We start from the raw sequence: 18098 nt of genomic DNA, 5'->3' as shown, positions 1-18098 counted from the left end.
CCTGTGAGCATGAACTCCGCTCCACAGATGAAATGGCGTGCACATCCCCCCATTTCCAATTCATCTCAGCTAGCCAACTCCTCCCCAAGAGCGCGGGACCATTTCCCGGGACGATCCAGAGTGGCAGCCGGTTCTGTAATCCATTATGTATTACCACCAAGTTTGCACTGCCCAGCACTGGGATGATCTCTTTGGTGTACGTCTGTAGCTGCGTCTCAATGCGTTCCAATTTGGGCCTGCTAGCTCTGTGTGGCTATAGTCTCTCAAATTGTTGGGCACTCATAAGTGACTGGCTAGCTCCCGTATCCAGCTCCATGTGCACCGGGATGCCATTCAATAAAACTTTCATCATCATGGGAGGCGTTTTAGTGTATGAACTGTGGACGTCAGCCACATGAACCCGCTGAACTTCAGCATCCATGGCTTTTCCCCAGGCATCATTCTGCATTGCAGACCCTTCCTCTGGTTCCTCTGTCTCCCAGATTAGCCTCGCGACAGCCTTTTTGCACATCCTGGCCAAGTGTCCACTGACGTTACAAATCCTACTGGTATATTGCTGAAACCTGCAGCTTTTCACAGTATGTCTACCCCCGCACCTCCAGCATGAGCTGAGATTGTTGTTAACAAAGGGACTGTTGCCAGGCATTCCTCTCTGATTGCCCATTGGTTGTTTCTAAGCACTCTGATGGTGGGTGTTAATGGTCCCATTGCAGGACACATTGTTCCTCGTGATGGCGTGAATTACCGATCCCCTTTCCATTGTCCCTGCTGCAGGCCCACCCTAAAGTCTGTTGCTGCCTGGGCGGTTTTGAAATGCCCTTGCCTGCCTGCGGGGTCCCGAGCCGCATTCACCATGTTAGCTCCCTGGTCCATCGCCACGTTGGGACCAGGGCTGCTCGTGTAAATTATCTTGGTCTCCTCTTTCCCTGCCATGAAGGTCTGAGCGATCAACGCCGCCCCTTCTAAAGTCAAGTCCTTGGTCTTTATGAGCTTCCTGATTAATGCCCTCAATGAAGAAATCTCTTAACATCTCCCTCCTGCAGGCGTCTGTGAACCTACAGAGTCGAGATGTTTTGTCCCTCCCGACGCCGGTGTGTGTAGAACCGGTGCCGGGCCAAGCGTACGCTACTCGCCGGCTTGAGATGCTCACTAATCAGCTGGCTGAGCTCTTCAAAGGACTTGTCCGCTGGCTTTTGGGGTGTGAGCGGGTCTTTCATCAGTGCATATGTCTGTGGTCCGCAGCTGGTCAGTAGATGCGCCCTCCGCTTGTCAGCCGCTGTCGCTCCCAGCCAGTCCTTCGTGACAAAGCTCTGCTGGAGTCTTTCCATGAAGTCGTCCCAGTTCTCACCCACACAGTAATGTTCTTCTGTGCTACCAGTGGTTATTTTTGTGGTTCGGTGATTCCCGTTTCTCGTCGCCAAATGTGGTGCCCCTGCACCGTACTACAAATTCTCACAAGACATGGATTGCAGACACAGTCGCTCTGTGACCTTAACCTTTATTCCCAGGACCAAAGAATGCTGAACCTGGGTGAGGCCTCCCCTTTTATACCTGGAAAGCCAGGTGAGGAGTGTCTCCTGCAAATTCATCCCCTGTGGTCAGGGTGTGCATTTCTAGGGTATAAGTACAGTGTACAGGAGTTGCATGAAGGTTACAGTTACATGAAGATTACCGGTGCATGATGGTCACATACATGACAATAGCAACATAGAGATTTACAGCACAGAAGTAGGCTATTTCGGCCCATCCTGTCTGCACCGGCCGACAAAGAGCTGCAAGGCACTTAGTGAGCAGCCCTAAAGGTTACATATAAACCTATGACCAATGACGGAAAGGCAAAGAGCACCCAGCCCAACCAGTCCACCTCACACAACTTCGACACCCCTTATACTGAAACATTCTACACTCCACCCCAACCGGAGCCATGTGAGAGGTAAAAAACAGATAAAAACCCAGGCCAATATAGGGAGAAAAAATCTGGGAAAATTCCTCTCCGACCCATCCAGGAAATCAAAACTAGTCCAGGAGATCACCCTGGCTGTATTCTATTCCCTACAGTACTTACCATTATATCTGCGCCATCCAACAAGGTTACTGCACTTTAAGTGCCCATCCAACTATCTCTTAAAAGTGATGAGGGTTTCTGCATCCACCATTCTTCCAGGCAACGAGCTCCAGATCCCCACAACCCTCTGCGTAAAGAAGTCCCCCCACTCAAATCCCCTCTAAACCTTCCACCAACCACCTTAAAACTATGCCCCCTCGTAATAGACCCCTCCACCAATGGAAATAGACCCTTACTATCCACTATGTCCAGGTCCCTCAATATTTTGTACACTTCAATGAGGTCTCCTCTCAACCTCCTCTGTTCCAATGAGAGCAAACCCAACCAATCCAATCTGTCCTCATAACTAAGACTCTCCATTCCAGGCAACATCCTAGTAAATCTCCTCTGCACCCTCTCTAGTGCAATCACATCCTTCCTATAATACGGCGGCCAGAACTGCACGCAGTACTCCAGCTGTGGCTTAACCAAAGTATTATACAAATTAAGCATAATCTCCCTGCTCTTATATGTTATGCCTTGGCCAATAAAGGCAAGCATTCTGTATGCCTTCTTAACTACCTTATCCACCTGGCCTGCTACTTTCAGGGATCTGTGGTGAAGCACTCCAAGGTCCCTTTGTTCATCTACACTATTAAGTGGCCTACTGCTTAATGTGTATACCCTTTCCTTATTAGCCCTCCCAAAGTGCATCACCTCACACTTCTCTGAATTAAATTCCATTTGCCACTGCTCTGCCCACCTGACCAGTAGATTGATATCCTCCTGCAGCCCATGACTTTCCTCTTCATTATCAACCACACAGTCAATTTTATTGTTGTCTGCAAACTTCTTAATCATACTTCCTATATTCAAATCTAAATCATTGATATATACCACAAAAAGCAAAGGACCCAGTACTGAGCCCCGTGGAACCCCACTGGAAACATCCTTCCAATCACAAAAACATCCATCAATCATAACCCTTTGCTTCCTACCTCCAAGCCAATTTTGGATCCAACTTGCCACTTTGCCCTGTATCCCAAGAGCTTTAATCTACATGACCAGTCTACCATGTGGAACCCTTATCAAAAGCCTTGCTAAAGTCCATATATACTACATCATATGCACTACCCTCATTGTCCCTCTTGGTTACCTTCTCAAAAAATTCAATCAGGTTAGTCAAACACGATCTTCCCTTAACAAAGCTGTGCTGACTGTCCCTAATTAATCCTTGCCTTTCCAAATGCAGATTTATCGTGTCTTTCAGGATTTTTTCCAATAATTTTCCCACCACTGAGGTTAGGCTGACAGGCCTGTAATTACTCGGTCTATCCCTTTCTTCCTTCTTAAACAAGGGTACAACATTAGCAGTCCTCCAATCCTCCAGCACCATGCCCAGATCCAAAGAGGACTGGAAAATGATGGTCAAGGCCTCTGCTATTTCCTCTTTTACTTCGCTCAACAGCCTGGGATTCATTTCATTCGTGCCTGGGGACTAATCTACTTTCATAGCTGCTTAACCCCTTAATACTTCCTCTCTCACTATATTTATTTCATCCAGAATATCACACTCCTTCTTGATAGCAGTATAAGAATGAGAACATAAGAATTAGGAGCAGGGGTAGGCCATTCGGCCCCTTGAGCCTGCTCTGCCATTCAATGAGATCATGGCTGATCTTCGATCTCAACTCCACTTTCCTGCAATAACCCCATATCCCTTGATTCCCTTAATATCCAAAAATCTATCGATCTCTGTTTTGAATATACTCAATGACTGAGCCTCCACAGCCATCTGGGGTAGATAATTCCAGAGATTCACCACCCTCTGTGTTGTGTCTTGCATAAAGAATCTGACCAGATACTGTGAGCTCAAAGTAACATGTGACCATAGTCTTTTATTCAGGTCTCCAGAGTGCCTCTCCAACCTGTGAGGCCTTGTTATGTATAGTTCTCCCAAAGGATTGTGGGATCCCTTGGGACTCCAGAGGATGAGCCCTCTGGTGGTTAAACAAGGTATTTACAGGTTTACATATATAACAACACTCCCCCCTCCCCCCCCCCCAAAAAGTAAATCATGTAACTATTTACAAGATGAGTAGATCTGGGCCTTCCTTTCCCTGGTTGATCGTCTCGGTGCAAATGCTCAAATGCTGATTTTGGTGAGTCATTTGTTGGGCCCTCGCTGGGCTGCTGCGCAGCTGGCCTTGCATTACCCCTTTCCTTTGTGAAAACAGATGCAAAGTATTCGTTAAGAACCCTACCAACATCTTCCGCCTCCGCACAAAGATTACCCTCATGGCCTCTAATAGGCCCAACCCTTTCTTTGGTTACCCTCTTACTCTTAATATATTTATAGAATAGGGTTTTCCTTAATCTTACTGGCCAAGAATTTCTCGTGCTCTCTCTTAGCATTCCTAATATCCTTTTTAATTTTGCCTCTTAACTTTCTATATTCTTATGCAAGTGCAGGAGAGGAAAGTAGAAGGAAGGTCTGATAGTGTGTAAGGCAGCTGATTAAATGGCAAACGGTATGCTAGTACAAAGCAAAAGGGCTAAGTTGTATCATGTATAATACATTATCTTTTGTATTTATGTGTGTCCCTTAAATTTTTTAATTTTAAGAAAAGCATGGAAACGCCCTCAAGGCAAAATGAGCAATGCTGCCAATTGGATTGCTATTTTTTTTCCTCCCCCCAATAATTATACAATTTCCCTGAGATAATTCGACCTTTCGCAACAAGATCCCGGAGCTTCCTTTTTCAATGAAACGAATGTTTTTTTTAAAAAAAAGGATGTATTTGAGCAACTACGAACGACCCAATTCCATTTTCTAATCTTGTGTGTTTGCTTTGACGTTGGTGTGTGGGCGGGACACATTGAGCAAGAGCAGAGCAACAACAGGGCGGATTCAGCCAAAGGAAGAAGGAGGTTTGCTCAGGTTTATTTTTAATCGGTGGAGACCTTTTGCAGGAGCAGTTGGCAGGTAGGTGAATGCGTTCCTCGGATCAAAGTCTGGTCGTTTTTTAAGCAACGGCGTGTCTCTCCTGCACCGTGAGTTAATTGCAGATCTCAGCTCGGAATTATATCTGCCTTCCCGCAAGGAAGGGCACGCACGGTCCGCCAACCCCTTGTGGAAGTGTCTGAAATAGATCGTGTTTCCTGAGCGCTGGGATTAGGTCTCTGCTCCTCAGCAATAGCCTGGGCCGCTGGCTACACTGTATCGCCTCTGGTTGCACTGTATCCCCCGCTGGTCACAGTGTATCGCCTCTGGTTACACTGTATCCACGCTGGTTACAGTGTGTCGCCTCTGGCTGCACTGTATCCCCCGCTGGTTACAGTGTGTCGCCTCTGGCTGCGCTGTATCCCCCGCTGGTTACTGTGTATCGCCTCTGGCTACACTGTATCGCCGCTGGTTACAGTGTATCCCTGTTGGTTACAGTGTATCGCCGCTGGTTGCACTGTATTGCCTCTGATTGCACTGTATCCCTGCTGGTTGCACTGTATCGCCACTAGTTAGTGTATCGCTTCTGGTTACACTGTATCCCCGCGAGTGAAACATACACGAAACTCACAGGAGGAAGGGGTGGGCAACTTACCAGTTCTGTTCAGCCTCCTTGTTGTTGGTCTTTGACCCATTAATCCTATGAAGGGTATTCTTTAAATATCTGGCGTTGCTGCCCTTTGCTCTGGTTTGAGGAGTGGGTGCCTTGAACTGAATTCTGGTTGCGCCTGGACAACCGAGAGACAGTTCAACCCACCCCTCCAGCACAGAATCACTTCAGTTGAGAACAGTGCAGTGTGCATGAGTAATCCATTGCAAGTGAGTGTAGCTTCACGCAGAAGTCTCTGAACATTTCATGTGGTCCTCGTCTGACCCTATCTTACAAAATATAAAGGTGGTGTGGTGCATTAAACCTGCCGGGCGGGAGGGGGAAGGTCGCAAGCACGTTTTAGACAATTGCATTCATTAGTTCTTGAAATATTTGAGGGAAGAGCCGGATGGGGAGAGCTCGGTCAGCCTGCTTCAACACACATTGCACCTCCAGGTTATTAAGGATTGGACTTGCTTCGACTTTCCTTCTGGGATTTCATTAAATGCTGGCTTGAATTATCAATTATACTCTGGGACCGGAGCATATGTTACTGGACTAGTAAATCCAGAGGCCTAAATTAATGATCCAAAGACATGAGTTCAAATCCCACCATGGCAGCTGGGGAATTTAAGTTCAATTATAATAAATCTGGAATAAAAAGCTAGTATCAGTAATTAAACTGCTGGATTTTCGTAAAACCCCATCTGGTTCACTGCCGGAAATCTGCCGTCCTTACCCTGGTCTGGGCCTATATGTGACTCCAGACCCACAGCAATGTGGTTGACTCTTAATTGCCCTCTGAAATGGCCCAGTGAGACACTCAGTTGTACAAGGGAGCTCGCCACCACCTTCTTGAGGGCAATTGGTGATGGGCAAAAAATGCTTGCCACTGATGCCCACATCCTACGAACAAATGATTTTTTAAAAAACTCCATCTCATGTAGGATATTGCATTTTTTTTACGGGCAGGTGGGCTAAGTTTGTAATTTTTTAAAAACAGTTTCCATAACTCTTGGGTCTGGGTTAGGGATTAGATTGTTTCTCGCTTTCTGTTCGAAAGACTGGTTGGAACTAGTAAAGCTCGCTCTTGGCTCCGTTCAGAACAGGTGTAAACTAGTTCAAAGCCAAACTACAATCATTACTTTAATGACCGAAGAACCAGGTGCCTGGCAGTCATGTCAGCATGTTTTTAGAACGAGTTACGACAACCGTTAGTACTCGGTTGGGTCCCTCTTAAAATGCACAGCTGAACTCCAACATGAGCTCTGCCATTAAAGGTCCCTTTTTTAGAAGCTGTTATATTCGCAGAGTGCTGGTGTGAAGCTGTGTAGCAGCAAGTGTGAGACTTCAATCCCTCGTGAGGAACCGGTCATTACAATTTACTCTGACTCCCCACAAATTATAGATATTAGACCATGTGAGCAGCGAAGGCGGGTTATTGCCTTCTCCCAATCTCATGATTCACAGCACAAACTGTGAGTGTGTCTGCTCCATGGGGTCAGATTTTCCATTTTGACTATAATTTTTGTTTTCTTAATAGGTTGGGGGAAAAAAGTATGTGAACTAGAACAGCTCGGCTGTTGTCCTGATTTGTTAAAGAAACACAGTAGCTATTCAAACTGCCGTGGTCCTTGCTAAGTTACGAGGGCCTCTTTCATACTAGGCCCCGGGGGTTGAATATTGCTGCTATGGCCTCTCCCCACCACACCCCCCTCCATCTTCAGTTGGCAAAGTTGGGAGTAGCTGGACTGTACACATTCCCAGTTCAGTTCCCAGTCTCTGTGGAATTCCCTGATCTCGGCCAAAGTGACAACAGGGACGTTACTATTCCTTGGCCTCCACATTCTTTTGGAATGGGAAAATCAGTCAGATTTCCTGCTTTGTGATTGCTATCCAGTTACCATAAGAAAATAGGAGCAGGAGTAAGCCATTCGGCCCTTCTAGCCTGCTCCACCATTCAATAAGAAAATCACGGATCTTCGACTACAACTCCACATTCTTGCCCGATCCCCATATCCCTTGATTCCCTAAGAGCCCAAAAATCTATCTCTCAGAACTGGGAGTGTATGAATATTGGAATGAGGACGGTATCTGCCTCAGCTGTGACGCCTTCCATGGTTGAACAGCCTGCCAACACTCACTGTCTAATGGTACAGCTGCTTGTGCAAGGTACCAAAAGGTTCCTGGTGTATGCCACATGGCATATAGTCGATGTATGTAGGAGAGGGGCAGATTGCTAATTTGTTAATGCCTGATTATATATCCAAGGAGGAAGTATAGGCTATGTAATGAGAGTGGACTGATAGTAACTCATGTCCCATCATAATTGTGACTAAATTATGGTCAGCATTACTCATTAATTGTAAGTTTTGTCATTGCTCCTCCAAGGTGACACGCTTGCCTCTGAGTCAGAAGGTTGTGAGTTCAAGTCCTACTCCAGACTCTTGAGCACAAAATTCTAGGCCGACACTCCAATGCAGTACTGAGGGAGCGCTGCACTGTCGGAGGTGCCTTCTTTCGGTTGAGACGTTAAACCGAGGCCCCGTCTGCCCTCTCAGGTGGACGTAAAAGATCCCGCGGAACTATTTTGAAGAAGAGCAGGGGAGTTATCCCCGGTGTCCTGGCCAATATTTATCCCTCAATCAACATAACAAAAGCAGATTATCTGGTCATTATCACATTGCTGTTTGTAGAAGCTTGCTGTGTGCAAATTGGCTGCCGCATTTCCCACATGACAACAGCGATTACACTTCAAAAAGTACTTAATTGGCTGAAAAGTGCTTTGTGACGTCCGGTGGTCGTGAAAGGCGCTATATAAATGCAAGTCTTTTTTCTTTTATGGCAGTTTTTGATTAAGTAATTGAATGTAAATATTAATTTTAAATGCAAACTATTGGTTCCGGTGATGTTACTGGGAGTCCTGCCAGTTCTTGATGATGATAGTATTGTTGTTAGATAAAAATAAGCTGCTCAGAAAGGACTCTGAGTGATGATGAATGCCGTACAACTTGTAATGTGCATTCTCAAATGACTGCTAGCTGTTTCATTTTTTCTTCTTTCCACAACTCTCCTGAAACTTGCTGTGTGCAGAAATATGGGGTGCTTATTCTCGTAGGGCCTTCCTGGTCGGCTATTAACTGGATAGACTCTCTGAGCCAATAATTAGGCGACCTCGTATATGAGATATTCTGGGGTTGCCAATCCTCCAGGATTGTCCTGGAGTCTCCAGGAATTAAAGATTAATCGCCTGGTCACTAGAAAACTCAGGAGAAAAATCAGAGGGACATTTAAAAAAGACTTGTGTGTTTACCATTCTCTTTAAACACTTTTGGTTATTAGTTATAAAATAACTATTGGAAGGAAAAAACGAATGTTTGACTGGGCGGGATGGTGGGAGGTCATGTGATGAAACCTCCAGGAATACGTCCATCCAGAGTTGGCAACCTAATGATGCTCTCCGGGGGGGTATGAGTGAAATATGTATAAGATATATTTGTGTCTCTTTGTTCCTGTATTTGTCTGTTTGCCTCCATTATCTAATTTTTCTGTCTCCTGATCTGTCCATTTGTACTCGACTCTTTTTGTCTCTCTGTGCATGTCATAGTTGCTCTCTAACACTATCTGTGTGTGTGACTCTCTCTTGCTTTACTTCGGATGACTCTTGAATGCTTTTTCTTGTGTGTATATAGATATTTCTCCGCTGTCTGTACATAAGTAGTTGCTTCCAATTGTATTCTCTCTGCTGTGTGTGTCTCCCACTGACTCTGATGATGCATTTTATTTCTGTCTGCCTATATGTGTCTGTTTGTCCCGAGATATTCATTTTTCTCTCTTTCCCCCCCCCCCACCCCGTCGCTCCCCTTTCTCTCCCCCCCTGTCGCTCCCCTTTCTCTCTCCCCCCCCTGTCGCTCCCCTTTCTCTCTCCCCCCCCTGTCGCTCCCCTTTCTCTCCCCCCCCCCCTGTCGCTCCCCTTTCTCTCCCCCCCCCCCTGTCGCTCCCCTTTCTATCCCCCCCCTGTCGCTCCCCTTTCTATCCCCCCCCAGTCACTCCCCTTTCTCTTCCCCCCCCCCCGTCGCTCCCCTTTCTCTCCCCCCCCGTCGCTCCCCTTTCTCTCCCCCCCCTGTCGCTCCCCTTTCTCTCCCCCCTGGTCGCTCCCCTTTCTCTCTCCCCCCATCGCTCCCCTTTCTCTCTCCCCCCCCCCCATCGCTCCCCTTTCTCTCTCCCCCCATCGCTCCCCTTTCTCTCTCCCCCCATCGCTCCCCTTTCTCTCTCCCCCCCCATCGCTCCCCTTTCTCTCTCCCCCCCATCGCTCCCCTTTCTCTTCTCCCCCCCCCGTCGCTCCACTTTCTCTCTTCCCCCCCCCCCCTCGTCGCTCCCCTTTCTCCCCCCCCCCCCATCGCTCCCCTTTCTCTCTCCCCCCATCGCTCCCCTTTCTCTCTTCCCCCCCCGTCGCTCCCCTTTCTCTCTCTCCCCCCCCGTCGCTCCCCTTTCTCCCCCCCCCCGTCGCTCCCCTTTCTCCCCCCCCCCCCGTCGCTCCCCTTTCTCTCTCCCCCCCCCGTCGCTCCACTTTCTCTCTTCCCCCCCCCCCGTCGCTCCACTTTCTCTTCTCCCCCCCGTCGCTCCCCTTTCTCTCCCCCCCGTCGCTCCCCTTTCTCTCTCCCCCCATCGCTCCCCTTTCTCTCTCCCCCCCCCCGTCGCTCCCCTTTCTCTCTCCCCCCATCGCTCCCCTTTCTCTCCCCCCCCTGTCGCTCCCCTTTCTATCCCCCCCCTGTCGCTCCCCTTTCTATCCCCCCCCTGTCGCTCCCCTTTCTCTCCCCCCCCGTCGCTCCCCTTTCTCTCCCCCCCCTGTCGCTCCCCTTTCTCTCCCCCCCCGTCGCTCCCCTTTCTCTCCCCCCCCTGTCGCTCCCCTTTCTATCCCCCCCCTGTCGCTCCCCTTTCTATCCCCCCCCTGTCGCTCCCCTTTCTATCCCCCCCCTGTCGCTCCCCTTTCTATCCCCCCCCTGTCGCTCCCCTTTCTATCCCCCCCCTGTCGCTCCCCTTTCTCTTCTCCCCCCCCCGTCGCTCCCCTTTCTCTCCCCCCCCCCCGTCGCTCCCCTTTCTTGCCCCCCCCGTCGCTCCCCTTTCTCTTCCCCCCCCCCCCCTTGTCGCTCCCATTCCCCCTAATTTGAGCAAGTGTGGAGAAGAATGTGAATCTTGTACATTGGCGGTGAGGAAAGAGTATGCAGGTCATTCTTTATATGATGTTGGGATGTATCTTTGTCCAACATTTCTGGTTCCTTGGACTGTCCAGTTTGATGGAAAGTTGCCTCAGTGCAACGGGTCCCTTTTAAATTGAATGACCAGGTGATCCTTGCTTGTGTTTAAACTATTTTGAAAATGCATCTCGTGAGTCACGTGATTTTTGTTTGTAGCTAAATCAAATCTGTGTGTGAAGCCCCCTCAGTGGCAGGAGTGCCTCAGGATAAGGAGTGATCTGTGTTTGTGTTTAAAATATCATTAAAAGTGAGACACGCAAGTTAAATGGCATGTGTCATTGTATTGTGATTTGGAGGTGTTTTGGGTCTGTAGGAGTAGCCATTTAACAAAATCATGAAAATCTTTCCTCACGAAAAATTAATTAAGAATAAAAATATTTAAATCACTTAAATAAAACCCATAAAAAGATATCACTGATGCTGAAAGGACTGATTTTTTTTTTAACTTAATGATTGACTTTGAACCACAGACTAGAAAACCTTCAACACTATACTGTTTAATAAAACAGAGGTTATAACTATTGCGAAAGACTGAACAGGCTGGGCACTTTTCATGAGAAAAAGAGAAGGCCGAGGGGGTAACTTGATCGAGGTCTTTAAAATTATGGAGGGGTTTTGATGGGGTAGATGCAGGGAAGATGTTTCCACTGGGGGGTGGGGGGAGGGCGGACAGAAATGAGGGGCCATAAATATAAGATGTTCACGAATTAATCCAATGGTGAATTCAGAAGAAACTTCTTTACCCAGAGAGTGGTTAGAATAACATAGATGCCTTTGAGGGCTAGCTAGATGACTAACAGTTTGGGCTGTGGTAATGGCTTCTGGCAGAACTAGGAAGGTTGAGACGCTTATTTTTAATTTTAAATGAAAAAAAATTCATGTGCTTACCAATGGCCAATGAAGCTGCTGGAAAGTGACGTGCACTGGAGGAGCCAATAAATTTTCTAAAAAGGCCATCGGAGCCAACCAACCAGCTGGTGCAGCTAATTTTCCTCATAATACTTGTGCATTTCTTTCGGTGTTCAGGGTAAATCGGAGTATCCTGCTTTAGAAGCTCAGGAGAGATATTCTATGTGGCTCACGGGTGGTTCATTTTCAGTTCCATTGCTCGGGCAGAGCAGATTACCCGCCTAGAATAGAACCCGCCCAATTTTAATTTCTTTCAATTTGTCATTCCTCCTCGCAGCATGAACATTATTAGACAGAAAACTGCCACCATTTCAAATATGCTTTGGGGGCATGAGACAAATCATGGCAGAATGTTGGGTTTAGTCCCAAAATCTGTCCTCTATTCCAAAATAGCATCTCTACCGATTCATCAGTCCTGCTTGTTTCCATTATGCCGATGCCTGATTAAAATCATTTAGTCGGTTTATTTTTTTGGACTGAGCAATGTTTTAATGCAACACAAAGATCGGGAAAGTTCCAGGTTTGACCTGGCCAGCGCTGGTCTCGGCTGGGAATGGAACTGGATGTACCTCAGTTGACCTTGGTGCCTCTGGGCAGGAGAAGGGCAAAAAGATCAGCCACGGCTCCTCCATGGGCCTGTACTCAATGTGAACTTTAAGTTATTTTTGCTGCATGCTATGAGAGTCGTTCTTGTGTTGTGTGAGGTTCATGGAGGAGCAGAATGTGTTGCATGCTCCGTTCCTCTGACTCCGGCCTCTTGTACACACCTCCCCCTTTCAACCTATCCTGCCTTTGGCCATCTGGGCCCCACACTCTGGAATCCCCTCCCTAAACCCTTCTGCCTTCCCACCTCCCTTTCATCCTTTTAAGATCCTCTTTGAATGAGCTTTTGATCATCCCTCTTAATGTTTCATCCGTTGACTGAAGGACCTGTTGTCTAGCCACAAGTTGTCCAGGGAGTTGGATGGACTGCAGCAGCACCCCCTAGTGACTACCGGCCTGCAATTGCTTTTTGCATTATAAAATGTTGACACAATAACATTGAGTTTAGCCAGGGGTGATGTCAGGAAGCGCTTATTCATACACCGCGTAGTGGAAATCTGGAAATACCGCCCCCAAAAAGCTGGGGGGGTGGGGAGGATGGGGGATGCGGGGGGGGGGGGGGGGGCGGTGGGGGACAGTTGAAAATGTCAAATCTGAGATAAGATAGATTTTTGTTGGGAAAGGGTGTTGAGGGATATGGAACCAAGGCAGGTAGTTAAGATACAGAACAGCCATGATCTAATTGCGTAGACTAGGCCTATATTCCCTAGACCTTAGAAGAATGAGAGTTACTCTCATTGAAACATATAAAATTCCTAAGGGGCTTGACGGGGTTAATGCTGAGAAGATGTTCCCCAGGGACAAACCGTCTCAAAATAAGGGGTCAGCTATTTAGGACTGAGATGAGGAGAGATTTCTTCACTTAGTGGGTGGTGAATCTTTGGAATTCTCTACCCCAGAGGACTGTGGATGCCCAATCATTGAGTATATTCAAGACAGGTCGACACATTTTTGGGAACGAAGGGAATTAAGGGATTATGGGGATAGTGCAGAAAGATAGAAACATAGAAATTTACAACGGAGAAGGAGGCCATTTCAGCCCATTTTGTTCGCGCCAGCCGACAAAGAGCTACACGGCCCTTGGCCAGCAACCCTGAGGTTACATATATACATATAAACCAATGAACAAGATGGAATTGAGATCGAAGATTAGCCATGATCTTGTTGAATGGTGGAGCAGGCTCAAAGGGCCAAATGGACTACTCCAGCTCCTATTTCTTATGTTTGTAAGTTAATTGAATAGCGGAACAGGCTTGAGAGACTGAACGGTCTCCTCCTGTTCCTATATTCCTGTGTGTAATACAGGAAGTGAGGTTAATGTGTACAGGAAGTGTGTGCCACAGGATTTTTATTGTATTATAGTGAACTATATTTTTTTAAATAAAGTGATCCTTATTTTAATTGAGCATGTGCAGTGTGGAATTTTTCTGCCAAGTCCTAATTCAGGTATTGTATGCAGGTGCCTTGCATTGACGGAGAACGGTATGTTAGTGAGGAGCTCAATTTAATTAAGTTTTTTTTTTAAACATACCCAAAAAATGAACCACTGTCAACCTGCCAAAATATGCACGCAATTTTCCAACCCTTACCACAAGCTTACATAGGCAAGTGGAAACTTGAACAGATTGAGGCATTGAAGGAGCTGTAGTTGTCGGACAATTGCACATTCAGTCAACTAACCAACGATTACTGGAGTAATCGATGTATGCTTACTTTTACGTTGCTGGTGTGACACCTGGCCAATATCACGTTCCAAATTCTAAAAATGATTCTGGTTTCTGCATGATTTAAACCCTGAAAATAGATATTCAAGCGCCCTCCCAAAGTCGTGAGCAGTGTACAGGAGTTACTCCATTTTACCTACCCTTGAGTTTGACACAGTTTTTTGCCTCTGGGTCCGAGGTATTTGGGTTTGACCTCCACACCAGGTCTTCAACAGTTGATCGAGGCCGGTGGTTTACAAATGTTTCTGTGCTGGGGATCGCCTAGAAATACTGAGCCTCCCATCCCAACCTCTGAAGGACAGTGTCAACTCCCCAAAGGGAAAAAGAAAGAAAGAAAAGGAGAGACTTGCATTTATATAGCACCGTTCATGACCTCAGGACATCCCAAAGCACTTTACAGCCAATGAAGTACTGTACATTTTTTAAGTGAACTCACTGAAGCAATGTAAGAAATGCAGCAGACAATTTGCGCACAGCAAAGTCCCACAAACAACAATGATCAGATAATCTGTTTCAATGATGTTGGTTGAGGAATAAATACTGACCAGGACATCGGGGATAACTCCCCTGCTCTTCTTCCAAATAGTGCCGTGGGATCTTTTACGTCCACCTGAGAGAGCAGGCGGGGCCTCGGTTTAACATCCCCTCCGAATGACCAGTTCATCTGTTGTGTTGTTTGTATTGGTTGATAGAGGAAGATTGTCTAGGACACTGGGAGAATTCCAAAGTAGTGCCATGAGATCTGTGATCTGATCTGGATCTGTGATCTGGACTGCCTAAACTCCCAGACGAGGCAGAAGGGTTAGCAAGGTTTCAGCCGTGGCTCAGTAGGCAGCACTCTCGCCTCTGAGTCAGAAGTTTGTGGGTTTGAGACCCACTCCAAGGACTTGAGAACAAAATCCAGGCTGACACTCTCGTGCAGAGCTGAGGGAGTGCTGCACTGTCGGAGGTTGATCCTTCAATCAACATAACAAAAACAGATTATTTTATTCTTGTTGGTGGGAGCTTGCTGTGCGCAAATTAGCTGCTGTTTCCTTACATTACAACATTGACTACACTTCAGAGGTACTTCACTGTTGCATAGAAACATAGAAACATAGAAAATAGGTGTAGGAGTAGGCCATTTGTCCCTTCGAGCCTGCACCACCATTCAATATGATCATGGCTGATCATGCACTTCAGTATCCCATTCCTGCTTTCTCTCCATCCCCCTTGATCCCTTTAGCCGTAAGGGCCACATCTAACTCCCTTTTGAATATACCTAACGAACTGGCCTCAACAACTCTCTGCGGTAGAGAATTCCACAGATTCACAATTCTCTGAGTGAAGACGTTTCTCCTCATCTCAGTCCTAAATGGCTTACCCATTATCCTTAGACTGTGACCCCTGGTTCTGGACTTCCCCAACATTGGGAACATTCTTCCTGCCTCTAAACTGTCCAATACCGTCAGAATTTTATACGTTTCTATGAGATCCCCTCTCATTCGTCTAAATTCCAGAGAATATAAACATAGTCGACCCAGTCTTTCTTTCTTATGTCAGCCCTGCCATCCCGGGAATCAGTCTGGTGAACTTTTGCTGCACTCCCTCAATAGCAAGAATGTCCTTCCTCAGATTAGGAGACCAAAACTGTACACAATATTCAAGGTGTGGCCTCACCAAGGCCCTGTACAACTGCAGTAAGACCTCCCTGCTCCTATACTCAAATCCTCTCGCACTCAAAAGTGCTTCAAGACGTCCTGGAGTTGTGAAAGGTGCTAAATAAATGTTTTATTTAAATAGAAAATGCTGGAAACACTCAGCAGGCCAGGCAGCATCTATGGAGAGTGAAACCGAGTTAACGTTTCAGGTCTGTGAGGAATACGTCACACAGGTAACAGGTTTTTTAGCCAGCACGGGTGCAGGGAAAGGGCGGCGGGGCGGAAAGAACAAACGAGAAGGTCCGCGATAGGCTGGAAGGCAGGAGTGATTTAATGAACAGCGGAATCATTACAGCAGCTACTGCTTGAAACATTGGGAGCAGTGGCTTTGATCTGAAATTGCTGAACTCGATGACGAGTCTGTAAAGTGCCTCATCGAAAGATAAAGTGTTCCTCGAGCTTGCGTTGAACTTCATTGGAACAGTGTAAGAGGCCGAGGACGGAGAGGTCAGAGGGCGAGAGGTACGGAGGATTTAAGTGACAGGCAACCGGAAGCTCGGGGTCACACTTACGGTCTGAATGGAGGTGTTCGGCAAAGCGGTCACCCAATCTACGCTTGGTCTCCCTAATGTAGAGGAGACCACATCGTGAGCAGCGAATTCAGTATACTACATTGAAACAAGTACAAGTAAATCGCTTTCACATCTGGAAGGAGTGTTTGGGGTCCTGGATAGTGGGAAGGGAGGAGGTAAAAGGGCAGGTGATGCATCTCCTGCGCTTGCACGGGAAGGTGCCGTGGGAAGAGGAGGGGATGCTGGGGGTGACTGCGGAATTGGACCAGGGTGCCGCAGAGGGAGCGGTCCCTTTGGGAGAGGAGGGGAGGGGATGATGTGATTGGTGGTGGGATCACGCTGGAGGTGGCTGAAATGGCAGAGGACGATCCGTTGAATGTGGAGGCTGGTGGGGTGAACGGTGAGGATCATGGGGAACTCTACCGTGGTTCTGGGAGGGAGGGAAGGGGTGAAAACAGAGGTGCGTGAAATAGAATGGACACGGTCGAGGGCCATGTCAACCATGCTGGAGGGGAATCCTCGGTTGAGGGAAAAGAAAGGCATACTGGAAGCACTAGAATGGAAAGTGGCATCGTCAGAACAGATGCGACGAAGAAACCGGGAGAATGGAATAGAGTCCCTACAGGTAGCTGGGTGGGAGGAAGTGTAGTCTAGGTAGCTGTGGGAGTCCGTTGGCTTATAATAGATATTGGTCGATAACCTAGCCTCAGAAGTGGAGATAGAGAAGTCAAGGAAGGGTAGGGAAGAGTTGGAGATGGACCATGTGAATGTGAGGGAAGGGTGGAAATTAGAAACATAGAAATATAGAAAATAGGTGCAGGAGCAGGTCATTCGGGGCCCTTCGAGCCTGCACCACCATTCATAAATCATGGTTGATCATTCACCTCAGTACCCTTTCCTGCTTTCTCTCCATACCCCTTTATCCCTTTAGCCATAAGGGCCATATCTAACTCCCTCTTGAATATATCTAACGAACTGGCATCAACAACTCTCTGCGGTAGAGAATTCCACAGGTTAACAACTCTCTGAGTGAAGAAGTTTCTCCTCATCTCGGTCCTAAATGGCTTACCCCTTATCCTCTTCTGGTTCTGGACTTCTCCAACATCGGGAACATTCTTCCTGCATCTAACCTGTCCAGACCCGTCAGAATTTTATATGTTTCTATAAGATCCCCTCTCACAGGCCTAGTTGCTCCAGTCTCTCCTCATATGTCAGTCCAGCCATCCCGGGAATCAGTCTGGTGAACCTTCGCTGCACTCCCTCAATAGCAAGAACGTCCTTCCTCAAATCAGGAGACCAAAACTGAACACAATACTCCAGGTGAGGCCTCACCAAGGCCCTGTACAACTGCAGTAAGACCTCCCTGCTTAGTTGATGAAGCAAAGTTGATGAAATTTTCCGGTTCAGGGCGAGAGCAGGAAACAGCACCAATACAGTCATCAATGTACTGGAAAAAGAGGAGAGAGAGGGGACGTGAGTAAGACTGAAACAAAGAATGTTCTACATATCCCACGTAAAGGCAGGCATAGCTAGGGCCCATACAGCTTCTCATAGCAACAGCTTTTTATTTGGAGGAAGTGAGAGGTGTCAGAGGAGAAGTTGTTCAATGTGAGATCAAGTTCAGCCAGGCGGTGAGGGTGGTGGATGGGGACTGGTTGGGCCTCTCTTTACGGATGAAGCGAATCGCCCTCAGGCTGACTGGCGGGGGTGGATTGGACGTAGAGGGATTGGACCTCCATGGTGAAAAGGAGATGG

General features: G+C 47.3%; 1 protein-coding gene across 3 annotated transcripts in view; it reads left to right on the top strand.

Moving 5' to 3' along the window:
* Positions 1-4918: 4918 nt before the first annotated feature.
* Positions 4919-18098, top strand: part of LOC139234858 (annexin A4-like) — a 105091-nt gene continuing 91911 nt past the window's right edge. For 2 of the 3 annotated variants that reach the window (XM_070865631.1, XM_070865629.1), the window contains exon 1: positions 4919-5030. The gene's annotated coding sequence lies outside the window, so the exon portion shown is untranslated. Of the gene's footprint in view, positions 5031-5076; positions 5099-18098 lie in introns of those variants that run through there. The other variant, XM_070865630.1, reaches the window with a different exon arrangement.

The sequence above is a fragment of the Pristiophorus japonicus genome, chromosome 22 (assembly GCF_044704955.1).
Source record: "Pristiophorus japonicus isolate sPriJap1 chromosome 22, sPriJap1.hap1, whole genome shotgun sequence".
NCBI lineage: Eukaryota > Metazoa > Chordata > Chondrichthyes > Pristiophoridae > Pristiophorus > Pristiophorus japonicus.
The sequence above is the reverse complement of the archived record's forward strand: the minus strand, read 5'-3'. Positions and strand labels throughout refer to the sequence as shown.